Source organism: Neovison vison, chromosome 3 (genome assembly GCF_020171115.1).
Source record: "Neovison vison isolate M4711 chromosome 3, ASM_NN_V1, whole genome shotgun sequence".
Taxonomy (NCBI): Eukaryota; Metazoa; Chordata; class Mammalia; order Carnivora; family Mustelidae; genus Neogale; species Neogale vison.
In genome coordinates, this window is record NC_058093.1 from 160,232,662 (window position 1) to 160,256,881 (window position 24,220).

Here is a 24,220-nt window from a genome sequence, read left to right on the forward strand (position 1 = left end):
AAAAGCCAAGAGCTTTTATGTGGACAAAAAACCCCACCAAAACCAAAAAAACCTAAAACCAAAAAAAAAAAAAAAAACCTCTAAGAAAAAAATAGAGATATAAATGTTTATGACCTTGTATTAGAACAAGCATTCTTAGATATGACACAAAAGCACACTCAACCAAAGAAAAAAAGATAAAACAAATTTCATCAAAATTTAAAAGTTCTATGCTTCAAAGATACCACAACAAGGTAAAAAGATAACTTACAGAAGAAAGTACTTACAAATCATATATTGGACAAGGAATTTGTATCTAGAATACATAAGGAACACTTAAAATTCAATAATAAAAAGACAACCTAATTTTAAAACAGGCAAAGGATCTGAAATAGACACTTCTCCAAAAAGGATTACAGATGGCCAATAAACAGATGAAAAGAGGCCTTAACATCATTAGCCATGGGTTGGAATGCAAATTTAAATCACAATGGAATGCTACTTCACATTCACTAGGATGACTAGAATTTTTAAAAACATGGGAAATATGGGGCCCCTGGGCCGCTCAGTTGGTTGAGTGGCTGCCTTCAACTCAGGTCATAATCCTGGAGTCCCAGGATCAAGTTCCACATTGGGCTCCCAGCTCCATGGGAAGTCTGCTTCTCCCTCTGACCTTCTCCCCTCTCATGGCCTCTCTCTCTCTCTCAAATAAATAAATAAAATCTTAAAAAAAAAAAAAAAAGGTAAGGAACCCCTTATATGCTGTTGTGGGAGTCTAAATGGTACAGATGCTTTGGAAAAGTCTGGAAGTTCCTCAAAAAGACAAATACACAGTTATCATATGACCAGGCAACTCCACTCCAAGAACAATCAAAACATGTCTACGTAAAAACTTACATACGAATGTTTGTAGGTATATTATTTATAACAGCCAGAAAGTGGAAATAACCCAAAGGTTTATCAACTAATCAATCAAATGTAGTATACCCATGTGATGGAATATTACTTAACCATAAAAGGAACTGAAGGACTTAAACACATGACAGCATGGACGAACCTTGATTATGGTAAAAGAAAAAAGCCAGTCACAAAGACTACATGTTGTTTGATTCCATTCATAGGAAATGTCCAGAATAGGCAAACCCATAGAGACAGAAAGTAAATTAATGGTGCCCTAGGGCTGGAGGTTTGTTGGGGGCGGGTTGGGGGGTTGGTAAATGGGAATGATTGCTGATGGGTACAGGATTTCTTTTTTGGGTGATGAGAATGTTTTAGAATTGAGTTACCTATTCTGTGATGGGTAAGTTTTGGTAGTTTGTGGGTTTCAACAATTTGGTCCATATCGTGTAGTTTTCCAAATTCATTTGCACAGAGATTTAATTATTGCTTTAATGTCTCTGAGATCTGTAGTTATATTTCCTTTTTCATTCCTGATTTGGTCATTTCTGTCTTCTTTCTTTTTCTGTTCGTTAGTCTGAGTAGAGAAAATCAATTTTATTGGTCTTTCAAAGAACCATTTCTTGGTTTCATTGATTTTGTTTTTCTGTTTCCAATTTTATTAATAACCGCTCTTCATTATTTCCTTCCTCCTACTTACTTTGAGTTTATTTTACCCCCTCCTCCCACAAAGTTTCTTACACAGAAACTTGAATGGTTGCTTTGAGACATTCCTTGTTTTGTAATACAAGCATTTAATGTGGTAAACTCCTTTCCCACTTTAGTTATATCCCACAAACCGTGATATGTTTTAGATTAATTTTCTTTCAGTTTAATATATTTTCTAATTTCCTTTGAGATTTGTTTTGAAAAAGTGTGTCATTTCTTTCCTAGTGTTTGGAGAATTTCCAGTTATCCTCCTGTTATTGATTTATAGTTTAATTCCATTATAGTCAGAAAGTGTATTTTGTATGATTTAAGTCCTTTTAAATTTGTTAAGGTTTGATTTATGACTCATGGTGTGGTCTACTCGGTAGTCTGCTGTTGTTGTGTGGTATTCTATAAATATCAATTAATTCAAGTTATTTGGTGGTGGTGGTCAGTTCTGTCTTTGCTAATTTTCTGTCTTTTATTTCTAGATAATGATATAGAGGATGGTTGCAGTTTCCAAGTACACTGGTAGATGTATCTACTCCTTTTCTGCTCTCGCAAGTTTTGCTTCTTATATTTTGATGCACTAATCTTGGGTATTGAACATTTAGAATTGTCATTATGCCTTCTCAGTGAATTGATTGTTCTGTCTGTATATAATGTCCCTCTTTAACTTGTAATTTTCTTTGCTCTGAAGTTTATTTTGATATTCATATGGTCAAAAGCTTGCTTTGTTTTGGTTAGGGCTTCCAAGTTACAGTTTTTTTTTCCACTCTTTTTCTTTTACCCTACCTCTGTCATAATATTTGAAGAGTTTCTTTAGACAGTATGTACTTGTGTCCTTTTTTAAAAATCTGTGCTGTTGGGGTGGGTGGTTCAGTGGGTTAAGCCCCTGCCTTCAGCTCAGGTCATGATCTCATGATCTCAGGGTCCTGGGATCAAGCACTGCATTGGGCTCTTTGCTCTGCAGGGAACCTGCTTCCCCCCTCTCTCTGCCTGACTCTCTGCCTTCTTGTTCTCTCTCTCTCTCTGTCAAATAAATAAAGATTTAAAAAATAAATTCTTTAAAAATCTGTGCTGTCAACCTCAATCTTTTAATTGGTGTGTTTACTTCATTTACATTTAATGCAATTATTGATATATTTGGATCTCGATCTCCCGTTTTATTATTTCTTTTTTCCCCCTCTATTTTTCATGTTTGTTTCTCTGTTCCTACCTTTGGGTTAAATTTTGTTGGTTTGTGTTTAATATTCCATTTTAAGTTTTCTAATGTATTTTTGACATCATTTTGTTGTATAGTTTTTTTTAGTGTTGTGGAAGATGGTCCTTGCACATCTGCTCTCCTCTATCTCCAAGACGGCAAACTGGGCATGGAGGTGTCCAGGGCAGGGAAGACGTCAGGTTGGAATGTGGTGGCCAGTGGAGGGGAGGAAGCTGCAGGGCTCTGGTACCAGAACTCAGAAGGAAGAAATGCCCATGCTCAGTTATAGACCCCGAAGGAAGGGAGAAAAGAAGCTGATCTTGTTTGCTTCACCTGTTCTCCCTGGGCTAGCCTCCACCACTCCCTATGCTCCCAGCTGGGGGATAGCCTGGGCTTCTGATGTTAAGGACCCGTGTCACTGCAGTCCCTGACTTGTGTGCATGTTAGACTCTAATCCATGTTCTCACAGAGCAAAAAGCCTCCTAAATCCAACTGATGGAAGGTAGGGAAGAAAAGCCCGAGTGGTCTTGTGGGCGGGGCCCTGTGGTCCACCCACTGTAGTGTTGTGGCTCCCCACCGATGAAGGCTAGTAAGAATCCCTGAGTTCCCTTTCGGTGTTTTCCCTTCTGTCCGGGTCAGAGAGGACTCTCCCATTCGTAATTGCTGCATAGACAAAATTTGCTAGTGGTTCATGTACACTGCATCCTCCCCTTCACCCTTTCCTCCCTAAACCATCCCTGGTGGTCCAGGAGAAACAATACAGAATTCCAGCAATAAAAAGAGAAATCAGTTTCCATCCAAGATTTAATGGCTGCCGGATTACTTAGGGGCATTTCTTAGTGTCACAGTGCCACCTGCTGGACAAGATACCAAATACACTTTCTTTAATTTGAGGATGTTATTAGCAAGCTCTTGTTGAAACCGCATGCTTAACCCAGAAATGCCTTGGAACTCTCTAGCCAGACATCCCCATGTTTGGGGGAAGATCCACTCAGACTCAATGATTAAGAAAGTGAGAAGAGCCCAGCAGGCCTCTCTGTTCTATGGGAATGACATTCAAGAGCCCATAGGACTGGCCTTACCAAATGTCTGTTTTATATCAAGGGGCACTTTAACGGGGAAAAAGTGCCCCCCACCTGGTCCCATAAGCAAAGCCACTGACTTTATGGAGTCCTTGATTCACAAAGACTCCCCTAAATGCTACCGGCTCCCCGGTGGTTTGGCTACATTGATGGCCCCCACAGCACGGCTCTGTCTCACCTCATATGACAGTGATCCTGCTCGAGCCCTCTCATATGACAGTGATCCTGCTCGAGCCCTCGGGGCAGAACTTGCCACAGTCCTGTCTCCCTGGCCGGTACTCCCCTTGATAACCCTTGCTGAGTGTTTGTTGGCTCTGAGCTGTTGCCCATGGCCTGGCCACTGGGCCTGCTACGGGAAAGACTCTGGACTGGCAGATTACAGGCTCCCTTCCATGGGGCGGCACGCTATGGGAGCAGATCACTGCTGCTGGCAGGACGGTGGTGTCGCCGAAGCAGATGACCTCAGTCAGGATTCTCCAGTGAGGCCAGCTAAAGCCAAACTGCCCCTCAGGCTTTCACAATCCTGGTCCACGACGCGTAGGTTTCGGGCGGCCCCGAGTCCCACAGGGGACACTACAGGCAGTGAGCTCACCGTTGGCGCCGGGTGCTCCAAATGCCACCTCCTGCCCCAGTCCACTGCCGCTGTGTACTTGCCAGGGTCCTCGGCTGCTCTGTGCAGCGTGGCCTATGCCTTTTCTGTCATGCCCAGAACTTGAACTCTGGAGGGATTTGAACTGGCGAAGATGGGAGGAAAGGGCCGTCCCCAGGGGCCTCAGCGGCACCCAGAGGAATACAGGCTGGGTGCTGAGGACAGGAGTAGCCCGTCAGGCGGGGTCCTGAGCTCTGCAGGAGAGCAGCAGGAGAGAAGAAGGACAGAAAGGCTTGGCCTGAGGCTGGGGGGCCCACGTGAGGAGTGTGGGCTTTGCGGGGCTGCAGTCCTGGGGATTATTGAGGGAACCCAGCCCTCGGAGGGCTGTGACCAGAGCTGGGCTTCAGGGCCCTGTTCATGCTACTCCCTCCACCTGGAATGTTCTTTCTTCTGTTCTTCACCAGCCAACTCTTTCTCATCCTTCAAGTTTCAAGTTAAATCTCACTTCCCCCAGGAAGCCTGCTTGATGGCTCACTGCCTGCCCAGCTCAGATGGTGGCCTCCGAAGAATTCCGTATTTTTCCCTCCTGGTCCTTGCAGTGCAATTGTTCACTTAAATCATTTACAGCTGTTTATTTTTTTTTTTTTTGAAAGATTTTATTTATTTATTTGACAGAGAGAGATCACAAGTAGGCAGAGAGGCAGGCAGAGAGAGAGAGGAGGAAGCAGGCTCCCTGCTGAGCAGAGAGCCTGATGCGGGACTCGATTCCAGGACCCTGAGATCATGACCTGAGCCGAAGGCAGCGGCTTAACCCACTGAGCCACCCAGGCGCCCATTTACAGCTGTTTAAACTGTATCAATTTGCCCTGCTAGACTCTGAGAAGATGAGGGCACCATCCATTCATGTCTCGCTCATTGCTAAGGTCAGTCGGTCAGCAGAGCTGTAGGAGAACCTGCTCTGTGCCCACCACTGCGTTGGGCTCCACCTTCCTAAGGACGAGATGTGGACGTTGCCTACTTTGCCCACTGTTCTTTGCCTGTTGTCTGCCCAGATGCTGGAGCCCAGCGTTAACTGCCTGCCTGCCAGAAGGTGGGTCTGGCCATCGGGGTGGGGGGTTGCAAAGCAGAGAGAAGGGCCAAGAAAGTCCAGGCCAGGAGCAGCCACATTGCTCAAAGGAGGTCATGACCAGGCTGTAGCTGGACCCAAAGTGCAAGCAGACACTGCCCAGGTCCCTTTAAGACCCTAAGGCGTCCCGACATGAAAGCTTCTGGTGTTTGCCAGCCCCACAGAGGCGATGTGAGCCCAGCCACCTAGTGCTCCTCTAGCGAGCTCAAAGCACCAGGAAGATGTCCCAGAGCTAAGGCTCTAGGTCGTTCTTTCTAGCATTTGCAGCAGGTAAGGCCAGAGCCCAGAAGGCCTTGAGACTCACACTGGGGTCACTGACTTGGGGAAGTGACAGGGCCATCCTGTTTGCTTGGAAGCCCCCAAGCTCTAGGGGACCCCTGTGCTCCCCTGGGACCTCCTCGAGGAAGAGGGGTCTGGATGGAGAGGCTGCTTTGGCCAGCTCCTTCATCGTCCTCTCTTTTCCATGACCCAACTGCGCTTGCCTTTTAACCTCCCTAGAGGCTTGGGGGTCCTTGTTTTTTGAGGAGGTTGGCCTTGGGTAGCTGGGCCCCATCCCATCCATCAGGGTTTCCCCCAGAGGGCGCGCTGCTCACAGACTCGGCCACCTTCCTCTTGCACCCCGGCCCAAGTCACGTCCGCTGAGAACACAGGGGAACAAGAGAGACTTGTTGAAATCTGTCTAACCTGGAGTTTCACACTCCTGTGTCATCGTATCCGTTTCCCACCTTTTAAGATTCCAGGCAACCCCGACTGGGAAACTCCTGGATAAACGCTTTCCCTTTGAGCCTAGTATGTGGAGGTGCTCCTTCTGTTTACTAAACAAGTGGATAATTGAAGGCGTTGTGCCTCCTGCCGCTTCTCCATCCTGGCCTTCCCAGTGCACCGTCTTTTCTGCCCCCAGATCTGACTCCCCTGGCCCTAAGCGCATGCTCCCATGGGACCTGTGTGCAAGCCACGCCCAGCCTGGTCCACCAAGACCTCCCCAGGAGCCCAGATCAGCTGCTTATTTTTAAATCAAGGCTAAACCTCCTCCCCTAGGAAAAAAAGAGGGCGAGGAGTCCAATTTCCATATAAAACAATAGTAAATGCCACTGGGATTGATTCAACACATTTTTTAAAAAAAATTTCTTTAGGGGCACCTGGGTGGCTCAGTTGGTTGGGCGACTGCCTTTGACTCAGGTCATGGTCCTGGAGTCCCAGGATTGAGTCCCAAGGCAGGCTCCTTGCTCAGCAGGGGGTCTGGTTGTCCCTCTGACCCTCCCCCTTCTATGCTCTCTCTCTCTCTCTCTCAAATAAATAAAATCTTTAAAAATTTTTATTTATTTATTTATTTTAGAGCGAGAGAGGTGAAGGGAGGGGCCGTTGGGGGCGGGGAGAGAATCTCAAGCCGATGTGGGGCTCGATCTCACACTCTGAGATCATGACCTGAGCTGAAACCAAGAGTCAGATGCTCAGGGGACTGAGACACCCCCGCCGCCGCCCCAGGATTGGTTAAATACTTCTTGAGGAATTACTGTGTACCAGGCACTGTGTGGTTGCTTTTAGATGTGTTTTCTGCTCTGAGAAGTTCTCGCTGCTCTTGAGGGTACATTATTTGATCCAGGAATGAACTGGCCCCCATCAGCTTGCCCTGCTCTGGCTCACAGAGTACTGTTCCTGGACAGAGACCACACCTGGGCGCTCATTCCCAGCGCCCTCCCACCTCCATCAGTGCAGAGGGGGGTCTGGGTCAGACCGAGCAGAGGGCAGCACAGTAACACACAGGCGGCTGGGGCTCGGGAAGGAGGTGACAGGTGGCTGCAGCTCCTGGGGTCTGCAGCTCCGGGGGTCTGCACAGCTTCTCCAGGGGCTTGGACTCCTCGCTTTCCATGGCTAAAAGAAGAGGCAGAGACCCATAAAGCCCCCACATCTTGACATTTTAGAGGCCATTCTAGTCATTTTGGTAGACGTAAGCGCTAAAGAAATGGACTAGAATGCAAGGTCTGGCAATGTCTGCCCATAATTAAAGCTGGTATTCCCTGGCACATTCGGTCCTTTTAGAAGCAAATTATTTCACACTCCTATAAAGTCAATTGCTCATTCCCGGTGGGTTACTGAGGAGCCACAATGATCCTCACCATAAACATCCTGGGTCCTTGTCAAGGCTACAAGCAACATGCAGCCTTCCAGGGGCTGCCTGAGCCTCTCCCAATCCTCGGGAAGGGTCGTGTCCTGGGGCTTCCAGGGTTAACGAAGAGCCCATGCCGCACTGAGTGTGTGTCCCCCAGTAAGCCAGGCTGTGGTGTGACCAAAGTGTATTGGGTCCTTTCAGCTGCGGGAGGAGAGGTTCTCAAACGTAGGGGAAAGTGGATGACTTCATGGAAATGATGAATTGTTTAGGTCACATGCTTTAGGATTATCTGATTCTGGCCTTTTATTGCCAAAGTGCTATTTTATTATTTTTTTTTAAGATTTTATTTATTTTATTTGACAGACAGGGATCACAAGTAGGCAGAGGCAGGCAGAGAGGGAGGAAGGGAAGCAGGTTCCCCGCTGAGCAGAGAGCTTAATATGGGGCTTGATCCCAGGACCTTGGGATCACGACCTGAGCCAAAGGCAGAGGCTTTAACCCACGGAGCCACCCAGGCGCCCCTTATTTTTTATTTTTATTTACTTTTTGAGTAGGCACCATACCCAATGTAGGATTTGAACTCACAGTTCTGAGATTAAGAGTTGCACACACCTCCGACTGAGCCAGCCAGGTACCCCCCCAAAGTGCTATTTTATAGCTATGAATTGTAGATGACTGATAGCAATGCAAAGTACTTCTTGTCTACAGGCATGCAGATGGATTCTCTCTGCTGGAAAGACAACCCTCCTCCCATGTGGAAAAGCCAGTTTTGGACCCGTGTGTGAGCTCATCGAATACTCCCGATGTGTAAATGTGTCTGTGCTTTGGATTCTCCTTTGAATTGATTGTAACATCCTTCAGGTTTCTTTGTTAGTGAGTCACATACAATCTTTAACTCAGATTTATTTTCTATCTGTTGGAGTCCTACTTTTTCTTTTTGCCCAAAAATGATCCTTTAACACAACTTCAGGGCACCAGAGTCCACCCCAGAGTTTCTGTTACATTAAGCCTGGGGGTAGGGGCGGAAGATGTGACTTCTGGCAAGCCCATGGGTCACACTTCAGGAATTCTGCTTTATGGATCCTCCAAAGGCATCTCTGTGGCAGGGGCCGTGATATGGGGGGTGGGGGGGTGGGGGTGGTGACAAGGGCTCCATTGCAAGGGGCAATTCTCTGGGGTTAATAGGGTTCTCCCAGGCTCTAAGGAAGACTCTGCTTTGCAAGGGGCCTAAATGAAGTGAAGTGGGATCGTGAAGCCAAGGCTCTTTCCCCCGGGCCCGCGACACGAGCTGCCCAGGGCTGTGGACCCTCATCTGTGTGCAGCCACCACTTGAGCCCCTAAAGTTGGCATGTTCTGAAGGGGACGTGGGGCCCCGGAAGTGTGGGCGAGCTGGAGCTGCCTTTCCTGGACCATCACTCTTTTTTTTTTTTAAGATTTTATTTATTTATTTGGCAGAGAGAAATCACAAGTAGATGGAGAGGCAGGCAGAGAGAGAGAGAGGGAAGCGGGCTCCCTGCTGAGCAGAGAGCCCGATGCGGGACTCGATCCCAGGACCCTGAGATCATGACCTGAGCCGAAGGCAGCGGTTTAACCCACTGAGCCACCCAGGCGCCCTGGACCATCACTCTTATTCAGCACAGAGCCAGCCCCCCATGCGTCCATGCCTCGAGCAAGGGGGCACATCGCGTACTGGGCTAGTCTCTAGGACCTGGGACCCTAAGGAGGGAGGGAAGGGTCATCGTGGCACCCCATCCTATTTCCATCCCTCGCCAGGACCACCCTCTCTCCCCAACCCTGGACCCAGAGGACAGGGAGACCTGAGGCTGTGACTCTAGCTGTGGCCTGACTTAGGCAGGCCTAGATTGTCCCCACAGCTTCCAGAAGGCAGGGGGCTTTTTAGTTTTTTGTGGCCACACCTGAATCCGGCCTGGTCTGGCTCTGAAAACGGGCTTTTTTGGCACAGAAGGGACTGTCCACACAGGTGGAGCTCCTCTGGCTGGAGAAATGCCTGCTTTTGACATCTGACCCTGCCGCCTCGATCCTGCTTTAGGACACGGCACAGCAACAGCCTTGTGACCCACGACAAAAGACCTAATCTTCCCAGACCTCAATTTTTTGACCTGTAAAGAGAAACAACAGTGATGGGACCTGCCTTCCGGGGCTCTTGTGGGGACTTCCTGTTCCTGTCCCCAGAAGTGGTAATCCTGGGGTCAGGGCCTCCATGCACCACCTGTGCCTGCGTGGAGTCCCATGGTGTGGGAGGCAGAATCATGGCCCTCAGAGAGTCCACGTGCTAATCCTAAGGGTACATGAGGTTTCGTGGTCAGGGGGAATTAAGCTGCTTGCAGCTGAAACAAGATTCCCTAATATGCTGATTCTCACGTAGGTAACGTATCTCAGGCGATCCAGGTGGGCCCACCGCAGTCCCAGCAGCCCTTAAGTAAAAAGGAGACAGAAGAGGAGGTCAGAGTCATGGAATCTGAGAAGCTGACCTGCTGTGGCTTTGAAGACAGAGGAAGGGGGTCATGAACCCAGGAATGGGCCTCCTCTAGAAGCTGGAAAAGCACAGGGAACAGCATCTCCCCTAGATGGTACGGAAAGGAACACGGCCCTGCCCGCCCAGTCACTGTAGCCCCTGTCCGACTTCTAGCCCCTAGAACCACAGGAGGAGACACGGGTGTTTGAAACTACCAAGTTTGGGGGCATCTGTTATAGCGGCCACAGAAAGCCAGCACAGACGTAAAGTTGGAGTCCCTCTGTAAGGACACGCAGCCCCGGGTGTGCTGTCCCTGTAGATGGAGAACCCCCCACTTCATGTGCACTGTTCCACCTCCAGGAACAGCAAAAGGTTTAAACATACCTATTCAATGAAAATAGGGATTTATGGTTCCTGACAAGACAGACTAAACACGGCTTCCTCTTTGGCCTGCAAAGTACAGCTAAGAACTTGGGGCATTAGAGACAACCCAGCAGTCAGAAAACACTAAGGATGGAGAGAAGGTGGCCGGCCAGCTAGATTCAGGACCTGGGGAGGGAGTGACATCGCTTTCTGTCTCTTGGGTTTGTTACTGTTGTGCTTTATATACCTAGAACGGGTCCTAGAGAAACCTAAAACCTGGGGACACCAGTGTGCATAGACAAGATAAGCCTCCCGAAAAGCGTGCCCCCTGTAGCTGAAGGACCGGGAAGGATGCAGAAACAAAGCAATGCAGAAACAACTGTTCCACTCCAGCCAGATGCCACGGGAAACCTGGTTCCAGCCACCCCCATCTCCAAATGGAGAGTCTAGTGGGTTTTTTTTGTTCTTTGTTTTTTTGGGTGTTGTTGTTGTTATTTTTATTTTTTTAAGGTTTATTTATTTGAGAGCAGGGAGGGGATGCACAGGGGGGGCAGAATCTCAAACTCCCTGCTGAGAGCGACACCCCCCCACCCCGCCCCGGGCAGGGATGGATCCCACGACCCTGAGATCGAGACCTGAGCTGCAGCCAACAGCAGGACGCTCAACCTACGAGCCCCTCAGCCGCCCCGGAGAGCCTAGCCTTCTGTCGCGGCCCCACGGTGACAACGGTTCCCAAACGCCCGCTAGGGCGGCAGTAAAGAAACCCAAGGGCGGAGCCTGAACGCCCCCACCACGCCGGGGTCCCCTCCCACCGCGTCCGCGGAGACGGAGAGGAAGCGGCCATCCTCACCTGGCTGCAGCAGGGGGCGCTCGCTCCTCTCCCCACCAGGGGTCCACGGTCCGAGGACGCGTAGTAAACGGAAAATTTAATTAACGTGCCGAGTCGCATAACCCGAAATGTCTGAGATGAAAATCACTGTTTAACCTCGAATGAGGAAAGATAATTAATAATAATAAAACATTTCCACGACACAGACTTTGGAATAATCGGACAAGAACGTTCGAGCGGCTGTTATTTAAGAAAAAAAGTTTCACTGAGCAGTTACGAACAAGCTTGAAACAAATCAAAAGACAAAAATTCTCAGCAAACAAATAAGGTCCCACCAAGGAAATTGAAGAGTTAAAGAAGACCCAAATGGGAAATTCGGCCCCAGGGCTCCGAAACAGAAGCTGGAGTTAGTGCCCTGGGGCCACCTGCCGCCCCCAGTGGAGGCTGAGCGTCTGCACCTGCCCGCGGTTTGCTCCCCTGTTCTGGCCGTGGGCATCCTGCCCTTGCAGAGTCTTTGGGCCCAAGCTCGGGGTACTGCTGGGCCCTTGGGGCCAGGTGCTGCTGTCCCTGACTCTGAGGTGGGGGAATGGGGGCCTTAGGTGTTGCCAAGAATTGGAGTTTGGTTGATAAGTGGCTTGAGCCAGACTCTTTAAGAAGGAGTTTGAGATAGGGAGCATCAGGTGCCTGGGGCACCCAGGTGTTTCTCATCCCAGGACTCACCTGCCACTCCCGTGGATTCCCGTGGATCTCCTGAGAGCCTAGATTGGGCTTCCTTTAAAAGGAAGAGTCATGGCCGCAGCACCGTAGGCTTAATTCCCTCATTCTCTGAGTTCTCTGTAAGGCTAGGTGCATTCCAGCCTCCTCTCTGCCTGCTCCCCCCAACCTAGACCTGCATTTAAGCCCCAACACATCCCTGTTTGCTCTCTTGGGATGCCCCATACTCCACCCCCACTTCTCCCCACCAGGCCCAAACCCTGGCACTCAGCTGTCCCTCCTGGGGTTCAAAATAGGAGAGCATTTTCTGACGGCAAGGTGCTAACAGCACCCTGTTAGGGGGCTGCTAGCAGTTGGGCTGGGTCGACAGGAAAGCAACATGCGGAGGCTGCTCTTCGGATGGACGGCGGGAGGAGCAGGCAGGATGATCTCTGGGGACAAATTTCAGACACCCTGCAGCTGCCAGGAGGACCAACTGGCCCAACGACGTACGTGAGTACCTGAGTGGTGTGTATGCGCGTTTCTTCTTTTCTAAAACCCGTGTGAAGTGCATTGGAGCGACTAAGCCGTCGCTGTTTCCAGATGGCTGTGCTTAGAATGGTGGCCCAAGGCACCTGAGGACCAGCTGTAGCCTGGCTTGGGTTCTGGGAGTCAGGGCTGTTTTTCCCCCTGGGAGCAGCTCGTGCTGTGAAAGAAGATGAGATTGGCCACGGTCGGGTGGCGGAATAAGGCCAAGGCCAACAGCGCTGAGTAGTATCAGGCAGGCTCCCGTTTAGTTCCTCTGCTGGTCAGACTCCTCTAACTCTCTGATCTGAGACTGTAACTGTGTGTTCCGGGGTGCCGCAGCCTTTGACCCTGCCAGATGTAAGCCTGGAACCCCCAGGGCCCCCTGAGCTCGTGCCAGTACTTTGGCCCCCAGGGCTCTGGGCATCCTGGAAGGTGAGAGACTTCGCAGGTGAGTTTCTATCCCCATGTGGGCCTCGGATGTTCCCACCGTTGCACTTCGGTTGGGAGAGAACCTGTCCCTCAGTCCCGCTGGGTTCCTGGAACAGCTGCAGTCAAGTAGGACTCTGCTGGGTCAGGAGCAGTTCTGAAGAAGACGTGTGTTAGGTCCCCCAATAATGGGTCCGTGATTAAAGGAGTGAGACTGATACAACGCGAAGGTCAAGCAAATCTTTATTTCGCACCAAGCATCAAGAATCAAACTGACCGGCCAGGGCCGCGCCTTTTACAGAGAGGGCGACCTCTCTCTGTTTCACAGACTAGTTTTTAACGGCAAAGGCCATGCATTTAGGCCTGGCCACGCACAGGTGGCCAATGAAATTGTGGTCAGAATTGGTGCCCAAAAGGTGCTCAGAGGGCGAGGCCCATACTCCTTGGTAACTAGGGAGGCAGTATGCGTCCCCCCACTGATCAGATGTCTCTGCTTGGCCTGACCCATCCTTGTATTTGGGCTTTGTTACCTGGGGCTGGTTTCCGGGACTTGTTTTTGTGTAAGTCCCCTAAGGGAAAGGGGGCAGGGACAGTTTAAGGGTTAAACAGCAAGATTATTGTTTAACCAGGATGGAAGTGTTCTGGCTGAAATAGGTCCTTACATTGTGTTTGCTTGATCTGTTGCCTGAGCCCTACTTCATACTGAAGTGTTTGGTTAGAGGCACCAGAATGGTTGGCCAGCGGTCCATTGGTGCTGTCCTCTGCTTAGCTTCTTGCTTTGAGATGCCAGGTTAAGAAGTCGTCTTATCTATGCGTTTGTGGCAAAATTCCTTTGGCATGGTCTCTCGAGCAGATTTGAGGCGGGAGGGTGAAGGCAGGAGGGTATTGGAACCTATTTAGAAGTGATAAAAGTGACCCGAATGGGCAAGTGAGTGTCTTGTCTGATATTTATTATTTGAGGGGGGTGGAGAGGGTCCTGAGGTTTGCAGGAAATAATTATTATTATTAATATCTGTATATATAAATTACATAATCCTAAATATAAAAGCTAGACTGTCATGAAGTATACATCTGTATAAAAAAAGTAAATGAACATGGAAGCAAAAAAATATATAGAAAATTACCTGAAAAATAGAGAAAAAACAGTTAAAAAAAAAACCAAACAGCCACAGGAAGCAGTGAGATTTACTATTTGTAGTCCTGGAGACTCAGAAGGAGATGAAAAAACAGTGTGGGGTTGAGAAAGTGTTCAAAGAAATAATAGCTGAAAATGTCCCTAATTGGACAAAAGAAAAAACCAATGTATTCAAGAAGCAGAACAAATCCCCAAGAAGATAAGCCCGAGAAAGCCACACTGAGATATTTTATAAAAATTCTGTAAAGGAAAGACAAAAAATTCTTTAGCACTGATAAAAATGACACCTTACCTATAAAGGAAAAATAATCCAAATGACAGAAAGCATAGAAGCCAGAGGAAATAGTACAACATTTTTCAAGCACTGAAAGAAAAGATCTGTTAAACCACAGTTTTATATTCTCTGAAAATGTCCTTTAGGAATGAAGGGTAAATCCGGACCTCCTCAAATGAAGAAAAACTGAGAATCTTAGTCGATTGCCATTCTTTAAAAGAATGGCTAAAGGAAAAAAGTTTTTAATTAAATTTTTAAAAATTAAATTAAAAATTTTAAAATATTTATTTATTAGAGAGAGAGAGAGATCACAAATAGGCAGAAAGGCAAGCAGAGAGAGAGGGGAAGTAGGCACCCTGCTGAACAGAGAGCCCAATGTGGGGCTCAATCCCAGGACCCTGAGATCATGGCCTGAGCCAAAGGCAGAGGCTTAACCCACTGAGCCACCCAGGGACCCCTTTTAAAAATTTTATCAACAGGGACACCTGGGTGGCTCAGTTGGTTGGACAACTGCCTTCGGCTCAGGTCATGATCCCGGAGTCCTGGGATCGAGTCCCGCATCGGGCTTCCAGCTCCATGGGGAGTCTGCTTCTCCCTCTGACCTTCTCCTCGCTCATGCTCTCTCTCACTGTCTGTCTCTCAAACAAATAAATAAAATCTTAAAAAAAATTTTATCAACATATAATGTATTGTTTGTTTCAAGGGTACAGGTCTGTGAATTATCAGTCTTATACATTTCACAGCACTCATCATAGCACATACCCTCCCCGATGTCCATAACCTGGCCACCCTATCCTGACCCCCCCAGCAGCCCTCAGTTTGTTTCATGAGATTAAGAGTCTTTTATGGTTTGTCTCCCTCCCCAGTCCCATCATGTTTCACTTTTTCCCTCCCTTCCCCTCACAACTGCCCTCCCCCGCCCTGCCTCTCAAATTCCTCATATCAGCGAGATCATATGATAATTATCTTTGACTTATTTCGCTTAGCATAATACCCTCTAGTGCCATCCACGTTGTTGCAAATGACAAGAGTTTGAGGTTTTTTGATGGTTGCATAGTATTCCATTGTAGACATATACCACATCTTCTTTATCCACTCATCTGTTGATGGACATCTAGGCTCTTTCCATAGTTTGGCTATTGTGGATATTGCTGCTATGAACATTCAGGTGCATGTGCCCCTTCGGATCACTACATTTGTATCTTTAGGGTAAATACCCAGTAGTGTGATTCCTGGGTTGTAGGGTAGCTCTATTTTCAACTTTTTGAGAAACCTCCATACTGTTTTCCAATGTGGCTGCACCAGCTTGCATTCCCACCAACACTGTAGGAGGCCTCCCCTTTCTCTGCACTCTCTCCAACATCTGTCATTTCCTGACTTGTTAATTTTAGCCTTTCTGACTGGTGTGAGGTGGTATGTCACTGTAGTTTTGATTTGTATTTCCCTGATGATGAGTGATGTTGAATAGTTTTTCATGTGTCTGTTTGCCATTTGGATGTCTTTGCAGAAATGTCTGCTCATGTCTTCTGCCCATTTCTTGATTGAATCATTAGTTATTACTTCTTTGGTGAGTTTAATAAGTTCGCCAAAGGAAATTCTTAACACAAAAAGGAAATGAAAAAAGAAGGCATCTTAATTCCTAATGTACCCTATATAAACATTAACTTAAGAAAGATCAAAGACCTAAATTTATGAGCTAAAATTATAAAACTCTTAGAAGGGGGTGACTGGGTGGCTCATTTGGTTTGGTGTCTGACTTGATTTTGGCTTGGGTTGTGATCTCAGGGTTGTGGGATCCAGCCCCATGTCCAGCTCCATGCTGACAATGGAACCTGCTTAGGATTCTTGCTCTCCCTCTGTCCCCCCCCCACCATGACCCCTTCTTTCTCTCTAAAAATGAAATGAAATAAGTAAAACTCTTAGAAGAAAAGATAGGAGCACATCTTTGTGATCTTGGATTTGGCAGTGCTTCCTTAAATAGGATACCCTATGCACAAGAACCAGAGAACAAATAGATAATTTGGATTTTATAAAAATTTCAAACTTTTGTACTTCAAAAAATACCATAAAGAAAGTGAGAAGACTCCGTGTGCATGGGTGGCTCAGTCGGTTCAGCAACCGTTTCTTGTTTTCAGCTCAGGTTGTGATCTAGCCCTGCACTGGGCTCCTGCTGGGTGTGGAGTCTCCCTGAGGCTCTTTCTGCCCCTCCCTGCCTCTCTAAAATAATAAATCTTTTTTTTTTTTTTAAAGATTTTATTTATTTATTTGACAGACAGAGATTACAAGTAGCACAGAGGCAGGCAGAGAAGAGAGGGGAAAGCAGGCTCCCTGCCGAGCAGAGAGCCCAATGCGGGGCTCGATCCCAGGACCCTGGGATCATGACCTGAGCTGAAGGCAGAGGCTTTAACCCACTGAGCCACCCAGGCGCCCCTAATAAATCTTTTTTTAAAAAACAAGTGAAAAGACAGCCCACCTAATGGGAAAAGATTTTTTTCAAATCAGGTATCTGATAGGGGTCTTGTATTTATAATATGTAAAGAACTCTAACAATTCAGTCATTAAAAAAAAAAGGTTAAAAGTGCGCAAAGTATCTGAATAGACATTTTTCCAAAGAATACAAACCAAAGGCCAGTAATCAGATATAAATATTGTCTACACCATCAGTCACCAGAAAAACGTGAAGCAAAGCCACAGTGAGCGACACTCCTCACTCAGTGGGATGGCTGCTGTGAGAAAGACCTTAGCAGGTGCTGGTGAGGATGCAGGGGAACTGGAGCCCTCAGATGGTGCTGGTGAGAATGGTGAATGGGGCAGCTGCTTTGGAAAACCATATGGCACTTCCTCAAATATTGAAACCTAAAGGTACCACATGGTTCAGTGGTTTTACTCCCAGGTAGGTACCCAAGAAAAAGGAAAGCTGATGTCCCACAGAAATCTGTACATAAACGTTCATGGCAGCATCCATTATTCATAACAGCTCAAAAGTGGAAACAACCCAGATGTCCATCAGCTGATGACCAGATGAATAAATATGGTGTAGCCACACAGTGGGATATTATTACTATTTGGCAATACAAAGGGATGAGGTACTGATCCAAGCTACAACAGGGATGAACCTAGAAAACGTTATGCTAAGTGAGAGAAGCCAGCCAGAAAACGTTATTATTTCAAGATTCCATGCATATGAACTCCCTAGAATCAGCAATTCTGCACGGAGAAAAAATAGATTCGTGGCTGCCTTGGACTTGGAGGGTGATAGCTAAAGAGGATGGGGTTTCTTTTGGGGTTGACAAAAATGTTCTAAAATTGATTATTGTGATGGTTGCACAACTCTGTGACTATCCTAAAAACTACTGAATAGTACACTTGAAATCAGTGAATTGTATGTAGGTGAGCTAGGTCTCAATAAAGCTATTACCAAAACAATGAAAGAATCTTAGAACACCAGTAAGGAAGACAGAAAAACATAGAGTAAAAACATTGAGTAAATATAATAGATTTTCCTTTCTCTTCAGACTTTTCTAAATTAGTTGGAACAACAAAAAAAAATTAACTGCATTTTCTGGTGCGGTTCTCATTGTATGCAGAGAAAATAGTTAATTTAAATGGGGAAGGGTTAAAGGAATGAAAGAGAGGTGAGGTTTTTTGTTTGTTTGTTTGCTTTTTGAAAATACATTTCCCCTGGATTTCTCCATGTTCCTATTAAAGCCTCAGACTCCAGAGACCCAGAAATTAATATTCAAGAGCATTTTTTCACTTCCCCCTGAGAGACCTGTCCTTTGCACCTATCATTAGGATTAGATCTGGAATCATTTGTTTCCCTGAAGGCAGAGCTAAGCAATTCCATCCAGTAGCTTTGTCTTATCTCTCCAAGAGAAAAAAAAAATTATGTTCTAGGATGGACACCTAGGGTAGAGTATTATCTTCCTAGGTAATGGCTTTTGAAATTTCAAAAGGGATGAAACCCAGGACACACAGACATTTGTACCTTTTAAAAAGCTGACATGTTGAGCTTATTTGGGTCCTGGAGATACTTATTCCAAAGGGTTAGAGTAAGAGGTTCCAAGGAGACACTCCCGAAGTGGAGGGGCTGCTCTTTCTCTTGTACATAAATGGCCACATTTCTGTGTTCCTCAATTACAATATAGACTGTGTCTTTGCATTTGACCTAGCTCTCATTGCCTCATTTTCAGGGACACAGGAGAAGCACGTGCTTTTCCGCATGGTAAATACAGTTGGCCCTTGAACAACATAGATTCGAACTGCGTGGGTCCACTTATAGGTGGATTTCTTTCTTTTTTATTTTTTTAATTTTTTAATTTTTTTTTAAAGATTTTATTTATTTATTTGACAGAGAGAGATCACAAGTAGGCAGAGAGGCAGGCAGAGAGAGAGAGAGAGGAGGAAGCAGGCTCCCTGCAGAGCAGAGAGCCCGATGTGGGTCTCGATCCCAGGACCCTGAGATCATGACCTGAGCCGAAGGCAGCGGCTTAACCCACTGAGCCACCCAGGCACCCCTTCTTTTTTATTTTTTTGAGTTGACCGTAAAAGCCACATGGCATTTATTTCCAATTGCCCTGCCAGCCTCCATGGGACGGAATCTAAGGTGACTGGCACCGAGGTCTCACCTGCTGCCCTGAATATCTGGGGAGACCCACTGGGGCCATTAGAAGTCCCCAGGACTGGCAGGCAGAAGGCAGGGCTAAAGTATAGGAGCACACCCAGTGGGCAAGGATGTCTGGTGGCCCCAGTGCCCAGGCCTCCCAGTCCTCTGCTCTGGCCCTGGGACTGTGCAGGGGTAGCTGGGGGCCTGAGAGCCTCCGGGCCTGGCAGGGACTCCCGGTGGTGGGTCTCCCCATAGTTGCCTCCTGGAGTCTGGCAGCCTCCCATGTGGCCACAGCAGCTGGTGACCATGGGCTGGTGGCCTCCCTCCAGGCAGTGGGGCAGCTGTGCTGCACTTTGAGGCTGGCATTGTCACCAACAGGCCTCCCTGGGTGCTACTGCTTTGGGGCAGAAGCCACTGGCTGCTGAACATCATGGTCTGTGGGCCCAGGCCTGCGGCCACTGTCCTAGCCACCAAACACTGTTTCTTTCTATAAATATACGTTTAGTATTATAAACCTATTTTCTCTTCCATATGATTTTCTTTTCTGGAAAAGATTTTATTTATTTGAGAGAGAGCGAGCAGGAGTGGAGGAGGGTCAGAGGGAGAGGGAGGGAGAAACAGCCTCCCCACTGAGCAGGGAGTCCAATGTGGGGCTCGATCCCAGGACCCCAGGATCATGACCTGAGCTGAAGGCAGACACGTAGCCAACCGAGCCACCTAGGCACTCCTTCTGTATGATTTTCTTTCTTTTTTTAAAAAAAATTTATTTATTTATTTGACAGATCACAAGTAGGCAGAGAGGCAGGCGGCAGGGGTTGGGGGGCGGGAGGGAAGCAGGCTCTCCGCCAAGCAGAGAGCCCGATGTGGGGCTCGATCCCAGGACCCTGGGATCATGACCTGAGCTGAAGGCAGAGGCTTTAACCCACTGAGTCACCCAGGCGCCCCCTGTATGATTTTCTTAATAACATTCTCTTTTCTCTAGTACCCTTTATTGTAAGAATGCAGGTAACATACAAAATATGTGTTAACTGACTCTTGACATTGTGAGTAAGGCTTCTGGTTATTGGTAAGGTTCCAATCAGTAGTAAGTTGTTAGTAGTTCAGTTTTGAGTGAGTCAAAAGTTTTATGTGGGTTTTTAAACTGCACAGCAGGTTGGTGCCCCTAACTCTTGAATTGTTCAAAGGTCAACAATAATATGAAATCTGTTTCTGATCTGAAAATCTCATGTGTATATTCAGAACATTCCCGGAAGTCTAAAATCTCCAGGAAAGAATTTCGATTTCTAGTTTCACATGTAAGGGGCTTGGAAGTCGCTATTGCATCCTAAAAAGTAAAAAGCTGAACAGACAAACCCTACAATTCTTGAATCCATAAGAAAGGAGCAGACACAAGGCAAAGTCCTGCCCCAAGATTGGAGAGTCCGACACGCAGACACAGGGAGTCACAGCTCAAAAGAGGAGCAGAGATTCATGATTAGAATCCATTATGGAAACCGGTGCCATGTAAGAAAAACTGTAATTGCTAGAGACTCAGTGTGGGCAAGTCTGGGAGGAAAACTTGAGGGGGGTCCTGGTACATGGGGGCCCCCAAAATATGGTGAAATTCACCTCCAGGAGCTCAACAGATTCTCACAATTAAATATGGGGGGGGGCAGAACACCACAGGGCATCTGGCAAAGTGTGGGAGAAAGGAACTATTTTGAAATATGTCAGAACACTCTGTTCTTAATAAGACTTACCCTTGAGGTAAATCAGCCAGTTACTTTATGGATATCCACAAAATGACTCTAAAGTTTGTATAGAGACCAAGAATATTCAACACAGCATTGAAGAAAACAATGTTGGAGGCCTGATGGCATCTGACTTGAAGTCTTGCTATAAAACTACAGAAATAAAGACAGTGTGGTATTGGTGAAAAGGTAGACAAATACAGAACAATAGAACAGAACTAAAAGCCCAAAAAAGACCCCCCATAAATATAGCCTTTGACAAAGGAGCAAGGGCAATACAATGGAGAGAAGACAGTCTCTGTAACAAGTGGGGCTGGAACAATTGGTCATCCACATACAAAAAAATGGACCTAGACACAGACCTTGTACCCCTCACAAAAATTAAACCAAAATGGATTATAGACCTAAATGTAAAATGCAAAGCCATACAGTTACATAGGAGAAAACCTGGAAGACTTTGGTTATAGTGACACTTTTTAGATAGAACAAAGGCTCAGTCCATGAAAGAAAAAACTGATATGCTGGACTTCATTAATGTTAAACTTCTGTTTTATGAAAGACTCTATCGAAAGAATGCAAAGACAAGACACAGACTGGGAGAAAATATTTGCAAAAGACACATCTGATAAAGGCCTGTTTACCCAAAATATACAAAGAACTCTTAAAATGCAACAGTAAGAAAAGAGCCTGTTAAAAAAATGGGCCAAAGGGCGCCTGGGTGGCTCAGTGGGTTTAGCCGCTGCCTTCGGCTCAGGTCATGATCTCAGGGTCCTGGGATCGAGGCCCGCATCGGGCTCTCTGCTCAGCAGGGAGCCTGCTTCCTCCTCTCTCTCTGCCTGCCTCTCTGCCTGCTTGTGATCTCTCTCTGTCAAATAAATAAATAAAATCTTTAAAAAAAAAAAAAATGGGCCAAAGACTTTGACCTCTCACCAGAGGCTCTCATACATTGCTGGTGGGAATGCAAAACGGCATAGTTACTTTGAAGGACAGTTGACAGTTTCTTACGAAATTAAATCTCTTACCATAGCATCCAGCAATTGTGCTCCTTGGTATTTACACAAGAGTAGGAACTTATTTCCATGCAAAAACCCACATGTGGATGTTTACAGTAGCCTTATTCATAATTGCCTAGACTTAGAAGCAACTAAACAATTAAGATGTCTTTATGAAGGGATATATAAACTATGTATGAATGGATACATAAACTATTCCACACAGACAATGGAATATTATTGAGTACTAAAAAGAAATGCACTATTAAGCTATGAAAAGACATGGGGTAGCCTTAAATGTATATTACTAAGTGGGGGAAAGAAAAGCGCCAATTTGGAAAGACTACATCCTGTAGGATTTCAACTGTATGATATTCTAGAAAATCCAAACTATAGAAACAATGAAAAGATCAATAGTTGCCAGGAGTTGGAGGAGAGGATAAATAGAGCATGGAGCATTTTTAGGGCAATGAAAATAATCTGCATGATATTATAGTGGTGGATACATGTCATTATAGATATCTCAGGGCCATAGAATGTATGACCAAGAGTGAGCCCTAAGGTAAACTATGGACATTGAGTGATTATGATGGGTCAATGTAGTTTCATGCTTGGTAACAAATGTACCGCTTTTGAGTGTTGTTAATGGGGGAGGCTATGCGTGTGTGGGCGTAGAAGGTATATGGGAAGTCTCTGTACTTTATGTATTTTGCTGTGAACCTAAAATTGCTCTAAAGGCTTATCTTAAAAATAGCTACAGGAAAGTAAGAAAGTGAGAACTGAGAAACTAAAAGCAAAACAAGCATGTAAAGAAATTGGAGACTTAATCCTTATATCAATAGCCACATTAAATATATGTGGTCTAAATATACCAATTAAAAGACAGAGATTAGGGACACCTGGATGGCTCCGTGGGTTAGGCCTCTGCCTTCAGCTCAGGTCATGATTTCAGGGTCCTGGGATCGAGTCCCACATCAGGCTTTCTGCTCCGCGGGGAACCTGCTTCTCTTTCTCTCTCTCTGCCTGCCTCTCTGACTACTTGTGATCTCTCTCTGTCAAATAAATAAATAAAATCTTAAAAAAAAATATTAGCAAGTTGAATTTTAAAATGTCCCAACTGTGCACTGTCTATAAGATACTCCTAATATTCCAAATAGATAGATTGAAAATTAAAAGATGAGGAAAGGCATACAAACATTAATCAAAACAAACTAGGTTATATTGTCAGATAAAGTAGACCTTGGGTCAAAGAAAATGATCAGGGATGGAAAGGAACATTATCAATAGAAGGATCCATCCCTTAAGAAGACATAGCAGGGGCACCTGGGTGGCTCAGTGGGTTGAGCTGCTGCCTTCGGCTCAGGTCATGATCTCAGGGTCCTGGGATCGAGTCCCGCATTGGGATCTCTGCTCGGTGGGGAGCCTGATTCCCTCTCTCTCTCTCTGCCTACTTGTGATCTTTCTCTGTCAAATAAATAAATAAAATCTTAAAAAAAAAAAAAGAAGACCTAGCAGTCTTACATGTGTGTGCTTGCTCCAAACAAGAGCACTACAAAATCCGATGAAAAGACTGATAGAACTAAAAGAAGTAGGACCACAAAATATTTAAAGACTTGAACATCCCTTTCTCAGTATTTGATAAAACAATTAGAAAATTAATAAGAATATAGAAGAATTCATCAGCAGGTGATAGAACCTAATTGATATTTATAAAACATTCTACCCAACAATAGCAGATTACACTTTTTTTTTCAAGTGCCTGTGGAACATATAGTAAATCTTAACAAATAAAGTAAATCTTAACAAATTTTAAAAATTGAAATCCTACATACTGTGTTCTTTAATCATAATAAATTTGAACCAGCTATCACAACAATAACAAAAAAAAGTCTCCAAACATTAGGAAAACGAATGACACACTTCTAAATAATACACAGGTAAAAAAGGAAGTCTCAAGGACAGTTCAAAAAAAGGAACGTGAATGACAGTGGAACAAACTGAATGACAGTGAAAATACAACATATCAAAATGCAAGACAACTGAGGTGGTAAATAGAGGGAATGTATAGCAGTAAATGCTTTCTTAAAAAAAGGAACAATGTTTGAATCAATGGCATAAGCTCCCATCTTGAGAAACTGGACCAAAATAAGCACAAAGCAAACAGAACAGAAATAATTGGGCAGAAATAATAAAAAATGAGGGCAGAAATTAAAGGAATTGAAAACAGAAAAATAATAGAAAAGAATCAATGAAACCAAGACAGATTTTTTGAAAAGGTCAATAATATCGACAGACTTCTAGCAAGACTGACAAATTTTAAATATGGAGAAGAAAAATTATCCATATCAAGAACAAAACAAGGTATATATTAATACAGACCCTGCATACCTCAAAAGGACAACAAAGGAGTACTACACACAACTCAATACACAACAATTCAAAAACTTTGATGAAGTGAACCAAGTTTTTGAAAATACAAATTACCAAATTCACT